The sequence below is a fragment of the Lipophrys pholis genome (genome assembly GCF_963383615.2).
Source record: "Lipophrys pholis genome assembly, chromosome: 17".
Taxonomy (NCBI): Eukaryota; Metazoa; Chordata; class Actinopteri; order Blenniiformes; family Blenniidae; genus Lipophrys; species Lipophrys pholis.
The window spans coordinates 14,659,885-14,679,804 of record NC_137643.1 but is presented as its reverse complement, the minus strand read 5'-3'; positions in this window follow the sequence as shown (position 1 = coordinate 14,679,804).

Sequence of the window (19,920 nt, the reverse complement as noted above, 5' to 3'; positions counted from 1 at the left end):
ATAACAGAACTCAAATCCCCCTCCCCTCCCACCAGCACGCCTATCCCCGAAAAGACAAATAGACGAAGGAAGCGACGCATTAACGAGGCAGGAAAACTCGCACAGACTGCGACACACGCACACGCGTCTGCGCATTCGCAGGGCGGTCCAGACGCTAACAACGCTCCCTGCCAAGTGTCACCCGGGCAGTGTTTATCAAAACATAACACTCACGCTGTGCCATGGCAACAAGCACTTCCTGCTTCCTGCTCTCGCTGTGTGATGAGACAATTTGAGGAAATCATATTTTGCTGCAATGGCGCAGAGCGGCAACACAAACGTGGAAAAACTGCATGAGTTTAGGTGATAACGGGGGTGCCACTAAGAATATTTGAAATAGTATTAACAAAATATACAATGTGCACGTGCAGAGCATTATTTTTTTTCTTCCTAGAAATGTTTACAGTGCGATGGTAGCTTGTGAGCTACAACTTGGTGAAACTGAGGCCAACTGTTCCTTTACACTCAACTAAACAATGGACTTTTCCATATTCAGTATCAGCAGCAACCCAAACACTTCATGATGTAGGAGCTTTCACCGCATTACATGGATCCGCATTCCGTCGCTCGGAGGAGAAAGCAAGTGTATCAAAATAAATACCACATTTGCATACAATGCTGTTGGGGGGGTAGGGGGGGATTTTGCGGAGGTCTAAACAAATCATAATCAAAATAAACCAGGCTGTCGCTCGGGTTAAAATGCTTCCTGTTTGTGAAAGCGTGCTTATCATAATATCCTGTCTGCGCTCAGGCGCAAACAGCAGATTGGGCATTTAATTATACAAACATGTCACAGGCGACGCTGCCCCCGGAGGGAAAAGTGATCTCACTGCTCCAGTCAAATCTTGTGAGGGTGGAGCTGGAAGATGACAGCTTTTCAATGAAAGTGGTTAGTATGGTAAATTATACAGGGCAAAGCTGGAGATATAGCCCGGGGGGGCAAGCAACAAAAAGCAGGAAAGAAAAAAAAGAGTTGATAAGATCCAGATCAGATTGGAGAACAGACCTCATAGCTAAAATGCGTTTTGGCTACTTGAAAGGCCATCCTGTCTGCACTTCTCTAACCTCTGTACAACCACTGGCCTTAACCTGAGCTGACAAAATGTTGCACCAAAACCATTTTTTTTTTTTTTTTTAACTTATAAGTTTCAGTCCTTCAGTTATTTGTCATCACTGAGCAATTGACAAACTAGATCATCACATAAGATAGTTACACTCAGTTAGTGTCTAAATTAAAATTACTCTCTTGCCCTGGGCAGTTTTCCCATATATGTCTGATGAGAAATCTCATTTTTGTCATCCACCCAGCCGGCAGTCGGCCAAGGCCACAGTAAGCGACAAAAGAATGTGCATATTTAAATGATGTAACTGACATACCTAATGGTAATGTAAGACCGTCAGTGTTGACTATGAAAACATTTTGAAACGGGAGGCCTTATTGCCACTGCTGCTCAAATCTTGCAATATGTTTTCCTACAGTTTTGTTGCTCATAGGTTGTGAAGTAATTTAAAACTTTCAATTTTATGTCTTGGCTGTGATTGTTTCAAAAAGCAGTAAACTGTCTCAAACTGTATTTGGAAGACTATAAGCTGATCTTCTTCATTAAGTGCTAGAAGCACTGATACTGGAAGATCACTGATATTTAAGTCGCGATCAAGTCATTCGGTATCTAACCTTGGTTGCACTTAATCTTGCTTACAATAAAATATATGACCAGCTGTTTATCTCTACATCTAACCCATTCCATTCATATTTAACCTGAGCTGAACAAATTAGGAGCAGAGGGCTGCTGCAGTGCAGTCGCACAATGTTGCCTTGTGGTTCTCTTAATGTTAGGCTTAACTTTTCACGTTAGATGGTTTGAAATGTCAAAATACAGTCCAGCTCAAACATAATGGCCCAAATATGCTTCTTTTACAAACATTAATCGGATTTTGTGTTGTCATGTGTCACCGCCTTCATACTCGAATGCGTTGCTTACATTGGCATGGTTGTTAAGTATTAAATCCAGTAGAGGGCAGTCCACGTTCTTGGTTTGATGTGGGAAAAAGTTTCGAATGCAGACATTATTGCAAGAGGCTAAACTCCTTTGTAATAACGGTTTGTGACCCTCCTAGTATCTCAGATATTGTATGGATGGATCATTTGTTGTTTTGTGCTTTTAACTTCGCTAGTGAAGAAATAAATAAAGTGTTTCCATGAGTCGTCTGAAGCTTCTTTGTTCCTCTGTCGAGGTGAGGTAATGTCGTAGATATGTTTGTATCAGTGAAGGAATTGTTATTTCTGTTGCTTTATTCCTTTCTTTCGCTGGTCGCACATTAGCCACACAACACTGTCCCCACGGGTCAGCCGTTGTATTACTCTGCTTGCTATGCATCCGTAAGCTCTCTAGAAACTCACGAATTGATCATGAAATTATCGCCGAAGACAGGTCGAAGATTTATATCTGTGTCCGTATGCATATTAAGAGTCAAGTATATTTGGGCCTGAGATGTGGAGGGCTCATTTTAAAGTAAGAAAACTGAAAAACACCTCATTTAGAGAAGACAAGGCTGTTCCTGCTCGAGTCCACAGCTGTGTAACCTTTAACTGTGATCCTGAAAACAACAGAATTTCACCTGCTGAATCCCGATCATCTTCTCACTGTAAATTATAACCATCTGAATTCAGGCTCAACAATTTGGGGGTTCGTCCGGGAAGGCGTTGGCTCAAAAGCAGTTCAATCCAAACAACAGCAACACACTCACACAGGAAAAAGCACCCAAAGATAATCCACCCACAGCTGTGATAGGAATAATTAGGAGAATAAGTGCAAACCCTCTGTTAGACTCACCTAAAGTGAACTTGGACTCTCGAACATGCTCGTGCCTTGACTTCAGATGCCTCAGTCTATTAAAACAGAGCCATAAAACACCATCAGGTGGACTAAACACAGCTTGCATTGTACAGTTTTTTCTGCGGTGATTGCTCTGCATTCGCACTCTCTGCATGCACAGTCTGCACGAGGAGCGATGCTCCGACACGACACTCAACTTTTATGGATGAAATTCCACGGCTGGATTAATCATCGAGGAAGCAAGCACCCGTGAAGCGACTGGACCCCGATGCACAGCAGCACATGTGCTCGCAGACACAGGGGCAAACATAGTGGAGCTCATAAAGGAAATCAAAGCGGAGAGCTCCACTTGGTGATGACAGAGCGCTCGAGGCCTCCATCGTATGACCCCCACAATGGTCCCGTCTGCTCCCATGGCAACGCCCAGCGGTCTGATCTCATCTCACTTATAAACAGCATTATATAGCCCCGGTAAATATAAACACTGCAGCCCTGCGTCTATCATCCAGTGGACATAACACACTCTTGATTTACAGTTCATTGCTTTGTTCGCTTGTTATTTTGTTTTTTTTCTCTCCTTGTTTTAGTTTTGTTTTGCTTTCCCAAGTTTGGTGTATGTAAACATGTGAAAGCAGGGGCCAATTCTATGTTGTAAAAAAAACCTCCCACCTGAGACTAACTGATATGATTAAAGTCAACCTTCTCTGCCATCAATTTTCATTTATTCAGGAGTTCAATGATGTATTTCTGTGTTATCGGCACAACTGCATGCGGTGATAAAAAAAAAAAAAAAAAAGTATGTGCGCCTCGATCCCTCAGCTTCCTCTGCAGTCAAAATGAATGATTTCACTCATCAGTCCTCCTTTCCTCACAAGATTAAACAAACAATGTGTTTTCATATTGAAGAAAAATCTGTAAAATTTGGAGAATTTCTGCACCTGTTTAACTTAGAGATTAAAATAGATGTGAAAATACGCCAAAGTACAAGTAGAAACATATGTATATACATGCCCCGTCCTGTATGCACTCAGAAACTGTGATCTCACTATAATAGAAAAGCTACTACTTTTACATGTCTGAATGGCATGCCGAATTTTGGAAAGCAGTTGGGGCACCCTATAGGAGTTAGTGCAGGGCACTTTTTGGACCAAGTACAGAGAGTCCTCTCCATTAATCTCAATTTAAATGTATAGAGTACCAATTCCTGCCACCTCGATTACACCAAATCACTGTGCTCCCCATACCCATTAATCACTGGAATCATGCGCAAGAAAGCACGAGGGATCATTACAGGAAACTCAATTACGTTTTATTTTTAGTTTTTTTTTTTTCTTTTTCCTCCCAGTCAGGTCTGCCTCATGTCTTTCTATCTTTGTTTCACCCACTTGCAAAGTTTGTTTTGCCACGGGAGCGAGAAATGCTAAATTGAGGAATAACAGTCAACATGACATGTTAGAAACGAGACATGTCACACAGCAGAGCAGATGGAAAACATGCGTCCAAATGCTTCGCATGGTAATAAATGCGTTGCCGTGTAGGAAAGCCCACATCCATAAATGAGTTTTAAATGTCAGTCTAACTGAGTCTGGCATGTTGCTGTATGGGACAAGTCTTTGTTCTGCTCTTGTTAATGGTCCTCAGAGTTTAACGCCAACTCATGAGAATGTACTGAAAATCATCAAAAACCATCAAAACAAGACGTTGTTTTCTTGTAACACTTTGTTCGCAGTAATGGTGACGGATTTCTTTAACTCTTTGCAGGCCAATCATGGAAATACCAGAAAATTTGAATATGAGAATTAAAACGGTAAACACTTTAAAATCATCAAACACAATTATTATATAGATTACTACACATACGTATTTAAAAAAATTATTGGGTTGAAAAAATACATTTAATTGTGGTGATTGAAATTAAATCCACCACTGTTTCATTGTTTGATAAGTTATTTTCAAATATTAACCCAGATTTCATTTACTGGATGTATTTGGTATGACTTACAATAGCTTGATCTGAACTGTTAAACTATGGCGCCAGCAGCTGTCATTGCATTTTCAATTCTGAAGTTAAAAACCACCAATCCGATGTACTGATTAGAAGTGGGAGTCACTTTCACAGTGTGTGTTATGACAAGTGTAAAAGCTGAACTGCATGATCATCAACTTCATTTTACAAACTCTCGAAATCTTACTAAAGCAACTCATATTTAAATTGTAAATCCATCGAACAGTTTTAAATCCAGCTGAACTTCATGACTGAATGAGTTCGCAGACTGAGCCACACAGTGCTGATAGTTCAGCTGATGTGACGCTACTGGAGCAGCGACTAGTCACAAGTCTAATAATGTAGCCGCAAATGACCCAAGTACGTCAAAACGTTATTGCTCCAAAATAATAATAATGATATTGCATTTTTATTATTCTTTATAAGACTGAACTGACTACCAAACATCATGCACATGCATTATATATATTAAAAAATAATAAAAAATTCATTTTGGAAGAAATTAGTAGTAAATGCAATCAATTGCTAATTTTCAGTAAGATGCACAATAAATATTCTAAGGAATCCTTACACTGCTATGAAAATGGAAGCTAGTTAGCACCACCAAGAGCAGAGAACGCTGGAAAAAAAACTTTAGAAAATGTACAAATGTTGAACGTTCCCAAACACAACCTTGAGTGGCGGATACTGCCATATACAAATGTGTTGGAGTTCAGTTTGTTCCACAAATGTATTTTAAACAGTAAAGTCTGTCCAGGAAATTGAGACACGTATTCGTAAGTAAACACAGGAGTGTGAAAATTGAGATAAATCGCAGAAAATCACGCACTGGTGGTGCAAAACATGTCCCGAGTTCTACTGGAAAGCTTGAACATCCCACAGGGGCCACGCTGTAATGAAGCCACTTGTGCTGTTGTTTGTATGAAAGTGTTTCCCATATCGGATTAAAAGTTACCACATTTTTCCAAAATTCATGAAAAAACAAACACAAGCAAAGTTTCATTTATGGAGTTATATTAACAAATCTAAATTACAGGACGAAAATCATCTGGGGCTGAAATAGTGAGCACAAACAACTTATTTTTCAATTTGGTTCATGCACATAATAAATATTTATACCTGAATTCAAAGCAAATACACGGGCAAAAAGACTATCACCTGGCTTGGCTCACACAGGCCTTGACGCCTGCCAAAGACTCCAGGCTTTTGCATGAGAGTCTTAAAGTGTTTGAGTTCTCTAAAAGCCATCACCGCTGTCTGTGTCCTGTTTCCTCAGCTCAAAACAAGACTGCAACGTTCCCGCCGACCATATTAGTGTCTTATTCCCTTATTAGCTCTCCTGGAGAAGTGTGGAAGCTGTAGAGAAGTAGGGGTGACCGGGTTCATGGACGAGCGACATGCACCTGTATCCTACACGCGGCGTACGCACGCAAGATGCACATGCACACTCGGCCACGCCGCAATTATCATTGCGTAAAGTTGAAACGCACAAACACACATGGAAAGACATGAAAGGAATCTGCCGATCCTTTTCTAAGTCGTTTATCCCATTCAGGGTCATTTTATCTTATATGGCAAGGATAAACACACACACACACACACACACACACACACACACACACACACACACACACACACACACACACACACACACACATCTCACACAATGTTGAGAACCAAATAGTGCAGACATTGCCTGAAGGAGCGCTCAGCTGCAGCACAGATGTGCTGAGTAGAGTGGATGGATGAAGTACAACATACACACGTGTGCGCACACAGACACACACACACACACACACACACACACACACACACACACACACACACACACACACACACACACACACACACACACACACACACACACACACACACACACACAAGTGGAGATGGTGAGGGAGGTTTTGGACAAGGTAAAGGGAGGGTAAGCGATAAGCATCACATTCCCCCTTCGAACCAGGTAAGATATTGAGACACTGTGATCAAATAGAGAGCGAAAGAAACAAAAGAAAACATCCCTGGAAAACAGCTGCAGGGTCAGGATGAGAGAGAGTGGGAGGAAGTAGGAATGAAAGAGAAAAGGAATGAGGATGGCAGCGAATAGAAGCAAAAACTCTCTCGACATGCGGTTCAGATTATGACTCGCTGCCCCGAACATCCTAGAAGAAGAAGCTTTTGTGTTGATCCGCAAAATGGACAATGTGTGGCTGGAGGCATTGGAGGTGTTTTGCTTTGGTGGTGGCGAGAGGCAGCGGAGCGTCACTCAGGTTCATTTATTTAACACAACACGGCTTTTAATGTGGTGGTGTGCTCAAAGGCGGAGACGTTTGTGTCTCACACAACGCAGCAGACCAGTCCGTGTCCCCCTGTTGTGTTGTATGGGGTCAGTGTGCATGTGACTTTAAATAACCAGCTTGAAAAAGCCAGTTGTTTTTTTAACCTTCTTCTTCTTCTTTTTTTTTTTTTTGCAAACAGCATACACACACCAGCGTGAAATCATATCAAGTTTCAACATACAATCATGTGTAATCAAGTTTGGTCAATTAGGCAAAGGAAAGGTTGTTTTCATGCTTGTAACTTAAAAAAAAAGTATTAAAAAAGCATCTCCGGCACACCTCTCCCTGAACTACAGATCCATGTTTTGGTTTCTGTGATCTCTTTGCAGCACCGATAAACAGGTAACAGAGATTAGGCACAAGCTCTCATCTTGAAGCAATCAAAGCGAACTCGTCTATGAATTTGTTTCTAATATAGGTCCAGTGTGTGTGTGTGTGTGTGTGTGTGTGTGTGTGTGTGTGTGTGTGTGTGTGTGTGTGTGTGTGTGTGTGTGTGTGTGTGTGTGTCTATTACAGAGCCTGTTTCTCATCTGCAAGAAAACAAAACAAAAAATTCCAAGGCTCAGGCTGAGGCTCCAGCATCCAGAGGACCACCAGCATCATATGGACAGACAGGAAGTTATTGTTCGTGTGTGTCGAGAAAAAAGGGACAAGCACGAAAGAAAGCCACAGTCTTGTTAAGGCAACAGACATGCCATATTAAGTACTATTTTCCCCATTGTTATGCTTGAAAAAAACAAAACATTTCTTATAATAATAATTGACTCAATAATAATATGAGAGATACAACCTTGAAGTAAAAGTAAGAAGTTTATCATTTGTATTGGAGTAATCATTACAATTTCTTCTGGCATAAATTAATCTTGCGAATGATGTCTCCCACGACTGACACAGCAGATGACCAAATCCTCAAAGAGCAGGGAAAAGGCAACTACTTCACCTAAGAGATCAAGGTATAACCTCTGTATTCTGAAACTCATCTGCACCCCCGAGGGGCATTGAGGGAACCAGGCAAAGACAAAGACGCCACACACATTTGGATGGACCCCACTATCCCACAGATATAATCACTCCTGGAAGAGTCTCTGCTAGTCTGTTTCCCATTTCAAACCTCAATGAATCCCATCCTCATCCTTTAGAAGCACACGGACACACTCACGCACACATACACACACACACACACAACCCGCGGCCTGGAGAGTCGGTTCCAGTCTATGTCGACTCAGTGGAAAATTTCTGAACCACAGAAACGAAGGCATTTGGAAGGATCGGGAAGCTCAACTTATATACAGTACATTATATTGAGTGATTTGTCCTTGAACGGTTGTTGATGATGTCAAGGTTTCGCGTATCGCGTGGAGGTTTTGGGTTTCAGAGGCTCATTTGTGCCCGATGTTTGCGAGACCAACAGGTCAATGTCCTGGTCATGACGCGCATTGGCTTGTTTGTAGGCCTATTCAATAGTTTACCTGAAAGGTACAAAGCAAACGAGCCTCAATCATGCTTTATGGTATCGTTGCAGTGTTGTTTTCATCACGGCTAAGCCTGACCCTCTCGTGCATTGATCTATTTAAAGACAGCCATTAGTAGTAAGTCCTAAAACCCTTGGCTCTTTCCTTTTTCCATTCTGTATCTTACAAAAAGGGGAAACGTGTTTGTAAGTTGTAACATTCTCCCGAATGTGCTTGTTTCAAAAACGGTCTTGGCTGGAGTCGTCGCTTTCCAGTTTGGGTTCCGAGGATCAAAATGGAAACATATTGAAACACCCGTACAGATCCAGCTCTCCCCTTTTTTTTTTTTGTTTTACTTGTGTACATTCTTCACCAGCAGTGAGCACTCCTGAATCAGAAGCAGTTGCATAACAAAGTTGCGAAACCGAGAATCTCAGGTCAACAGTTGTGACCTGTCACTTTAATTCCTCATCATAATTAAATCTTTGAGTTGTGAGAGAAAGTTTTTGCATGTTTGAGGCATTTAGGTACTGTTATCTTTCCCGATATTTTGTTCCTTCTAAGGAGCTTGTAGGATATAATCAAGGTCTGGAAGAGGTCTGCGCCGCCAGTTTGGCTCCATGTATCCACAGCAACGGTCGGATGAGTTCTCCTCACGTTCCCATGTTTAATTGCATGAATGATCACATCATTATTGTATTCTGTTTTCACAATTTGAGTTTGAAAGGGACGGAAGCCAAATTGATCGCAGACCGTGCAACCACAAAGTGGGACTGCTTGCGGGCCGATTCAGCTGAAAATAAAACCATACAACACTGAAACAACTGAAATTGAAGAGGTATAATGATATATTTAAAAAAAAAATAATAATAAAATCTGATAACAAATGATTGTACAGAGTCAGTTTGTGCGGTAGGATGGTATGTAGGACTGCCCAAATGTGTCAAGATCTCAGCAACAACATGATTAATTGTCCCGTATTTTATATCCTGTAGATATTTACACTGCTCAGACAATAAAACCTACGATCTTAAAGGAGTCCTATCACACAACATTTCAACACTTTCACATGGTTCCTATTGGTCCAAAAACATTGTATTCAAAGTTTTTTTGCCCCGAATCCAGCCCTGTCCTTGATTTTCATCCAGTCACAGTCTTGGCTGGCAGAATAAATCGCACTGGTAGCTCATACATGTCCAAAAAGTAAGGAAATGTGTGCTTGGTGGATTATTTCTTTGTATCAACAATGCATTTGGCAAGCAATATTATACAACTGGAAAACCTGATTATTTCCCTCTTAAAGGGTGCCACACTTGTAAAGAGCATGCATTTGAGGGACGAGCAGCAGAGCTGAATATGTGTGTGTTTTGGAAATTGAACATTTTGAAAAGCTCTGGTAATACTGGCTCTTGTTTTTTATTCTTGTTTTGAGCTTTCAGTGCTCTCGTGGATTAAATGAGAAGACGGGCTGTGCTACTTTGTTCAATTGGAGTCTGCTCCAAAAATCATCACGCTACGTTTGACTTTGGGCCCATGTGGTTGGAAAACATCAAACTGGTGTTCCCAAAAAAACCAAGTTGCATCATTCTTTGACGGGAGCCAGAGTACCCTCTGCAGACTGAAGGCCAAGTCTCTTAACAACAGGAGACGTGACGTGGGCGTCCCAAGAAGACAGCACCAAAAGAAGACTGTTACCTCATCCTGTCATCACTTGGGAACCGTAGAAAAGTCTTCTACAGATTTGCAGACTGCAGGGTCTGCAGGATGATACGGCCGACTGCTCTCCGTCCAGACAATACAGAGCAGGCTGCATTCAGCCTATATCTCATTGGTCTCACAGGGCTGCCGTGACTTGCCTGCCACAGCTCTGTATGGGTCTTCCGCACGCAACTGAGGCTCCTGTTTGGCTATGAATATCTGTTGAATTGCTAAAATGTTCAGTCATCCAATCCACCAAACAACATCAAACGAGTCAGACAGAGAAAAGTTCTTTGGCATTGGCGGAGAGGAATGAGACACTTTTTCACGAGTGCAACCAACGTATTCAGCTCTGCGACTAATCCCACGGACGCATGCTCCTTACAAATGTGGCATCATTTAAAATAGGAAGCTGAGTAGTACTTGACGATTTATTGCCAAGAAGCATTGTCGCAGCAAAAAAATAATGGACCAAGCTAAATCTCCGTACTTTTTGTCCACAGTTTAGTTCTTCTTAAGTATACAGATTGGCTCTGATTGTTTCACACTGCCCGCTGTATGATAACTATCACACATTTCCATAATAACAAGCACAGAGATAAGAATCTTTGTTGTGATAAATTGCTAAATCATCCACAGATTTGTTGTCAGGTCCCAGTTTAAAACGTTGCGTTGGGTCTGGAGTTATTCAAGTGTTTTGCCAATCATCATAATCTATTTATGTATGGGATCTATTAAACCCAAAACCATTTAAATGTGTAGACATGATGTCAGAGAGCGCAAACTGGCAATATGGTGCAAATTTGTTTGAATAAATGTTTTCATTGACGACATTTAAGGCGAGCATTACAGATTTCTGGCTGTGACTTTTTCCAGTGTATAATAGATGACAAGCCTGCCTTTTGTCATACTCAGTGGTTAGGCTCAAAAGAACTAATTATGGCAGTGAAGTTCAACGTGTGCTGCAGACAAAATGATTCAGGAACAAGTCAGTTTCCAGATGGCTTCTCGTATTTTTATCCATACCCCACTGGAGTTGTCTTCTGAAAGGCAGCATTTGCTGAACATATCAGCTATTGGTAACGAACAGGGTCGGGATACACTTTTAAGAAAATGAGAAACATGTGTATTCGATATAGTTGCCTTCATGTTACCTACAAATACAAGGCAACACGGACATCGCAGTCTTACATGTGTCACTACAATGATACAGAGTCGTGTGTTTATTTGCACCCCGTAAGCCACCATGGTCAGAGGAGTTCAGCGGGTAGGGCATATACTCTTTAAGCGCCCTCCACTAAAATCTCGGGGGCTTTTCAACACGTCATTGGCCCAACGCTTCAAAAACACTCCCCAAATCCTGGAGATCACCCTGAGAGGGAACATCTGTGGACTGGGACAAGCTGCAGATGAGAACACACCAGTGCGTGCGTGCGTGCGTGCGTGTGTGCTGAACGGAGATCGTGGTGGTCTGTGGCTATGTGGCTATGATTTATGTCCAATACTGTTAAGACCATTGATGTTTGACATGTATAGGTTAGACTGCGGTAACCTAATTACAAGTATTACTGTTGCTGCATCAGTGTGTGCACGTCTGCGGGTGGCTGTAAGTGTGTATCATCTAGTGGTACAGTTGTGACTCCGTAAAATCCCACAATCATCAGTCACTGGGGTGAGTAAAATCCATTGTGCGTATAGAATTCTGTAATTATAATCGTGTGTATTGAAACAAAAAGGAGTGTGTGTGTATATTCATATCACACATGCATGTATCATGCAAACATTGACACAGGTAATTGTGTAATTGCTTTATGGCAGCCTAATGCGTTATGTTCACAAGTATATTTTGAAGAAATATTGAAAATTCCTTGTTTTCATAGGGGTACCACATATATACATGCCTGAATCCATTTTCATTCCTGCACATACTTGGTTTATTTTGTATTTAAGTTTTCATGATGGATTTTTAATTGGCCAAATGGCAATGTGGGTCAATGTGAGCTGTGAAAATTATACAAACTGAATGAAATCTCATGTATGGGATCAATGTAGACATACGTCATAGTGTTTAGATATGGAATCTTGTGCATGCAAAATTCCACACGAGATCTCTTTCTGCGTTGCATGCACAAATTCACGTCCACGGCGAAAAAAAACCAACCTGACAAAAACTTTGGATTTGTTCCACGTATAGACCTACACATGCTGCACTTCCACCCAAGACCGACAGTGATGGACAGCTTAAGCAGATTCAGCCTATCTGTTCCCATCAGGTGTGATGACTGGTGGACCTAGGGGGTTAAATCCAAAACTCCACTCTAAACAGAAAAAGGGTGTATATTTAGACAGGTCGCTGCCAACTAGCCAAGGAAAGCAGGACTTTGTAGCCACCTCAGCAAACGGCTCGATTAAAAGGATTTACCATTGATTTCTTGGTTAAGGTTACAGTGGAAATATTTGGACAAAGGGCCGCTATCAACATGAATTACCACTGACATGTTTGCACGTATGAAAAAGAAGTAAGGGAAGAATGCTACACTTGGTGAAACCTAAGAAAAGCAAGAAAGGAAGAATTGGAGAAACACAAAGACGCGCACGGAGATCAAGCGAAGATGAAAGTGCAGATTTTTAGAGTGGAGGGGGCTACAGACGTCCCTGATGTGCGTTTCTCGGTGGGAAGCGTGTTGGAGGTTGAGTACGATCTAGTATGTGGTTTTCCCAAGGCCGAGCAGAGCCGGCCTGGCTCATCGCTTCTCATAGACACATAAGAGTTACACACTACGACTCAGAGGGAGGGAGAGCGAGGGTTTTCCTGTTCGTGTGGGGAAAAAAAAGGGACGATGGAAGGGAGGAATGAGCGGAGGTAACTTTAGCCGCCGAGGTGGCCCTCTGGTAGGGCCCAAATCCGACTATTCTCCTTCCTGAATCTCTGAGCCAGACACAGTGAGCTGAACACGTGGGGTAAGCCACTATGCATGCACGATTGTCTATGGGGTGGGGTCTGAACACTGCCAAGGCCTCTCACGGTTTTTGACCACAGTTACATTACATACCAGTGGGTGTCTGGTTAAGAAAATAAAGCAGTGCATTGGCCCCGTCCAGGCTCGTATATAAAGCATATGTCTCCGAAAACAGGACTCCAGATTCCAAAGACAGGAATTCAGCAGAACACTTTCATACTACTCCACTGCTGCATGGAGGTTTTTTCCAATTATAAACATGATGATCTTCCAAACAAATTGTTTGAGGACAATAAAGCTTTGATCTGCAGCGTAGCTGGATATGAAACCTCCTGCTAGCGCCGTCATTCAGTCTCTCCTTTCTCCCTTGCTGTCCCTCCGTCTGGGGGACACCGTGCAGGCAACCCTCCGTATTACTGCTCAGATCCTGAAGAGGGCACGTCGAGGAGGGATGTGGATTCCATAAAGCACTCAGCTCTACAAACGTCTCCCAATACACATTCAGCACCTGGGTAAATATTATCCCAGCAATGATGTGGTGACATCCTCAGAGCACTGTATTCACTGGGTCTGATTTAATGGTGAATGATGTGCTGCACATCAAACGGCACATATGAGCATAGTAGTTGGAAGCTTAACAATTGAAAATTAATTAAATAGAAATATTTTAATACAATTCTTCCTTGATCTCACATGGAAGCTGTCCTTTGATTTCAGAGCCACAACCAACATTTTGGTGACTGAAGCCTTTTGCTGTCAGATTGTTGTCACCCGTTGATAATTAAGTGAACGATGGCGCTCTCCATTGCTTTTAAACTGCAGCTGTCTTTCCTTTGGATGTTAATCTAAAGGCCACTTGCTGACAACATATGTGCCAGATCAGGGCTATAGCATCACAACTCAATGTCAGGCAGAGGTGTCAAAGACACAACAAACAATAACAATTATAGTTTATTTAAATGTGTTATACACAAGAGTCACCACAGCAAGCTATTCCAAACAGGTTTCTCTTCTGAATGAGGCTAACTACCGTATATATATGTATAAAAAAAATAGTAGATGAAGGGCAATAAAAATCAGAAAACATAATTTCTTTAGCTGTTCTAAAAGTGCCCCAGGGATAATACTTAGCTGATGGACGTAATAGGTAGTTCTGGTGAGTCTACTTCCCTCAGCAGCCACAGAAAAGACTGATTCCATAAATGGATCCAGACAAGAGTTATGAAGAGAAAAAGGACAGGAGTGTATGGCAGCTCGTGGGTAAGTTAGTCTCTTTGTGTCTATAAAACCCCCCATTCTGCTTTTTACATTACCTTAGTTTTGATGTGTGTCGGTGATGTAACAAGTATGCGCAGCATATTGAGCCCTAAATCAAAATACACCATATAATGAGGATCCTTGGCCACTGTCCACGTGAACCAAATAACTACAACAAAGGCATGTGACATTTCTGGCCTTGGAAATCTTTTCCCTGCACATGGAATGGCTTAGAGTCCTCGAGCCCTTTGCATGTTGAAGTACAACCACAGTCGTATTTTTGTGATTTTATGATGAGCCCATCTTCACCCAGAGACAGATCGAATTGTGCAATAATTACAGCAGTTTTATTTGAAAGGCAGCACAAATGAAAAGCAGATATGGATCGAAAAAAATGAGATATGTTTTTTAATAACGATTCATATTACTTTATTGTTAAAGAATCTATTAAACTATTAAGGAAATGAATGACATGTCAAGTTGAAATCAAAGGCATGACCAGGTTTTTTTCCCGCTGCCTTGCAATTAATCCAACCTGGCAATAAATCTCATTCGAAGTAAACAGATCTCTGTCTCGATCCAATTTGATAAATAAAATTGTTCTTTTTAGCTTAATCACAAAACCAGGCTCAGAAGTCAAACATGCTCATTTTTAATGGGCTTTGGCGGCTCAGAACGACATCAGAACGCTCTCGGGTTACCACAGCTGCACTCTGCACGGTTCAATTTGGGAAACTGATTTGGAGGGATGGATCCAAGATAGAGATGGGATCCAGTGGACTCCATGCGACCTGGACTACCTCAGCCGGTGCACACTGACAGTGATGGAGAAGAAAAACAAAGGGCCAGAGGGAGGGAGAGGAATCGCAGAGGAAATGAATATCTTACAGTAACACATGGTGTGAAAGAAAGAAATGTGTCTCTCGCTGACCTCCTTGTGTTTTTCATTCCTACTCTCTCACTCTCAGCCTTCCTCTTCTGCCTCCAACTTGCACTCCACGCCGATTGAAATATGCAAGCAGAATAGTCGGGGAAACAGGATCGAGAGGTTTATGATCAAAAGTGCCAAACCTGCTATGTCACTGTAGATTATGTCCATGACCCAAAAATAATGGATCTGTCGAAGGTAGATTAAAATCACCCCTTATTGGTTCACTGTAAGCGGCAAGGTGGCATCATGGTCAGTCATGTTGTATATCAGTGTGTTTCTCTCTCTGTTTGCCCCATGATGGACTGGAGAACTGTCCAGGGAGTATCCTGCAGAAGAAAAGCTTGGTAAAGGAGAAGATGAGGAGGAAGGCGAGTACTCAAGTAGAAAGCAGATGACTCTTGTATCACTTGTACACAATCAATGTGGCACCGGTAAAACAAGAAATCACTTTTGACCGGTGATATAAAGCTCTTTAAACAAGTTCACACACAATTTCAAGGAGCCAATCCTTCCTTGATGTGTGTTTGACACAACTTTATTAAATGAGTAAATTATACTTTAAGTATTCTCCCAGATACCTCACGATCCGCCACAGCATACAATCTCCTCTCCAGTTGCACCTCAAAATGTGGTATAGGTATACAAGGATGATTGTTGCCCCCTCCCTCTTACGCAGGACAGCTTTGTCTGCCTTCATTCATCCAGCGGGATAATGCAAGCCAATTATCTCGCGCCAGTGATTTCATGATTACCTAGGAGGAATCTGTGTGAGCGATATGTTCCCACCATAGCTTGTCATGAGGCGCCAATCAAGACCCTATCAAACAGAGGACTGATGTAACTGCAGGACACTGCCAGATAACTATTTCACCCTGGGAAAGGACAGCAGAATTGTCACTGGCACATTCTAGAATGATATTTCTTATCTTGGGGAAAATTTGTTTTATAACACTGGTCCAAACTCAACAACCTGTGGGTGAGGAAGAGTTATCAAATATGGGATCTATCAGGCTTTGATTACACCGTCGTGTTCACTTGTATCAGGATGCTACAAATCTATGATTTCTTAATCAGTTTGTTTCAGACGGCGTTTTGACTGAAAATTTACAGTTTTCTTCATTTTCGTTTCAGAAAAGTTTCACGTTTACGTGGCAAAATTTTGAAAATGATGTCAGTTTACATGAAAACAGCAAAAATGCTAAGGACGATGTAGTTAGCATGCCAGGCCACGAGTTGGTGCTGTTGGTTGTTTTCGTAATGAATCCACACACACACACACACACACACAGACAATGAATTTGGTTTGCTATTTCAGGTGACCCTGAACTATAAAACTACCAAGTCCCAGGAGAACATTGACTGGGTGTCATGACACTCTGGAGGCCTCCATTGTTGTTAATGTCCATCTACGCAGGTGTTTGCAGAAGAAATATTTACTACACCCACGGTGCGTATGCGCAGTAGCAGCACTTCCAAAAAGTTGCGTTTTGCCCCGTTTCCATCTGTCTTTTTGGAAAGTTGTACTTTGGGAGCCGATTTCAAATAGTTGCATTTCCACTGGCTCCGAGCACCATTGTCATGTGACCGGACACCCAAAATGTAACAAAAGCTTTACTTTTTCACTTCCAAACATTGACGTGTGAACGAAGCCTAAATCAAATCTATATTCTTTGCAGAAGCTGGCCATAAAGTCTAATAATCCTCTTCAGTTCAAAAAGCAGACTGACCCGGGCTGACTCTGCCCCAGTTGGTGCGTCATATTTCCTTTGCCCTACTGACAGGCCACACCAGTGCATCCCGCTTCCTACTCCTACAGTGACCTCATCTGTCATCTTCAGTAGGCGTCGACGGCCTTAAAGCGGAAAGATCAGACAGGAAACACTATTACAATCCCTCTGTCCTTTCAACAGGCTAATACAGAATGTCCAATATGACCGAATGAAGATTTCACAGGAGCAAACTGCCACAAGATACATGAATCGATGAACTGTCAATTAATGTAGACGTGCAGCTTTTCAGAAGTTGTCTTTAAATGTGATACCACATAAAAACATTTGATGGCGGGTCACCATATTAAAGTTTACAGTCTAATAACTCCAAAAATGCTAATTGGAGTCAGGAGTCCGCAAACCTGAAGTTGAACCAATGGAACCAAATTTGATCCAGCTTCAGAGCTTCTTTTATTTACAAAAACTCCCACACATTTTGTGAGTATTTACAAAATGCATCCGTTGATGTGCATGGGCAAATAACAAAACATCTCCACAGATTGTTTGGCAAAGCTTTAATGGTAATCATAGAACTGGACTGGCTCACAAAGTAACAGAGTAAGGGTATTCATCGGTTCATGGTTAAAAGAAATGCGTCCAAGTAAAAACAATTTAGTACTGTGACGATTCTTCCTAGAAGTAGTAACAAGCTAAGCTGACTCACAACAACAATCTTAGTGGAGGGAATGAGATCAACCCAAAGCCAAGACTAAAAGGTTAAGACTGTAAATGTTGGAGCAGGTTAAGATCTCATTTTGGGAGTCTTTCGATACAGTGAACGTGCTGCTTTCCAATGAAAAATAGAAAAATTATGTGCTTCTTTGAAGCAGCTCGTGGAAGCCTGTCGCAGCTGACAGGGTGGGTCCACAGGTGGTGTGAGGTGAACAGACATCACACCACCCCCTTTTTGCTTTTGACCACGTCACAAACTCAACACAAGTGCCCGAAATGGAAGAAATGGAAATATCCAATCCAGTTTTCCAAGCGTGCCACTTGCGGCTATATTTAGTTGCAGGTACACAAGTGTGTAAAGAGGTGCTAATGAATGAGTCATATTTCAAGGAACCCTTCAAGAGGCCTGTCATTCTTTCCTTGCTGTGTCCACACCTTACACCAGTGAACACGGACTACAGTAATCCCGTTCTTTTCATCACTTCAGCCATGAAAACAAGTCATCCTGCCCAGTCTCTCACTTTCAAACCAAGATTCTATATATAGTAAAAGAAGACATAATGCTGCATTATGACGACTCAATTATCCATTCATTCATCCATTTGTTTACCCTGTCAACTTGCCTTCTTTGATTCTTTCTGTGTTGAAATCCCCCGTGTTTGGTCCTTAGCTACAAATAGGACAAAAACAATCTAATCCTTTAAGGAAGCCGCTGTTTTTTTGTCCATTTCTTCCTTCAGATCTTCCTTCAAAGGTAAAATGTTTCACATAAAATATTATGTCCTTAATTTAGCATTAGAGAAAATGCTGTGTTATTACAAAGCGACTGTCAAACGAGGCCTGATGTATCACAAGGAGCTCAGTGTAAGTCCTGTGGGCAGTAGCGAGGGTCAAAGGTCACTGAGGTGTGAGGAAAAATGAGGCCGCTTTGATTGACAGCAGCTTGTTACTGTATAATTACCCAGTTATGTCCAGACACCAGACTTCTTCCACACACATTCATCTCCCCAGGTTATTTTTTTTTATGTTTTTGTTTTTTTCTCAGACTTGTGTGCCAATATCTCTATGTCCTGCGCTGACATGTTTTCCCAGAGCTGATGTTATTGCTACTACGGTTAGTGCTGGAAAGCCAAACAGAGCCTGACACAGCACTCCATCACCTGGCCGGATGATGTCATGATGTCATAAATACCCCGCTAAGACTTCGGCCCCACCGTCCTCTCGGCATACGTCAAAGGGTGGCGAGTCATGCACAGGTGTGTGTGTGTGTGTATGTGCAAATCAGAGACTTTTCTTTTTAAGCCTGACTAGTGACAGGACGTGTTTTTGAGGCAGCCCCCCCACCCTCCGACCCCCCGACCCATACACACACACACACACACACATGTTGTTAAGTTGTGCCAGACCATGCAGCACCGGAGATGAATGTGAATGGGGGGGTTATGTCTCTGAACAGTCCAGCCTTTGAGCTTTGGTAGCCAGGTTCACCTCTGTTGGTTTGAGTGTTCACAGTTGAGGTGTCACCATCGGGCTGGTTGGTGCCTCTGACCTCACGTGTTGGGTACGGGTTTCCACCTCATTTCATTGCTAGAAATAAGACCACTGAAATCACAAGAAAATGTGGACCGATCGAGTCTCCTTGTTTGTAATCCAAAACTTTTATTTCATTTAACATTGCTACCACGGACGAGCACACCAGAGCTTTGTCCTCAAGGTGACAATATGAAATCACAGCATTGACATTATGATTTGATACGGTTCGGCTTGGGCAGTTTCACTACATAGGTCGGTTTCGAGACAGATAGTTTAGATATGTTTATCTATTGGACTTGACCTGTGCTTTTCTTGGGACAAAAACAATCAGTTTCAGCCACTCAACAGTCTAAACCACACATCATGTGGAATTCTGCACAGGTGTGCAACACATTTCAGTTGAATGGCTAAATACAACACAACCTGGACCAG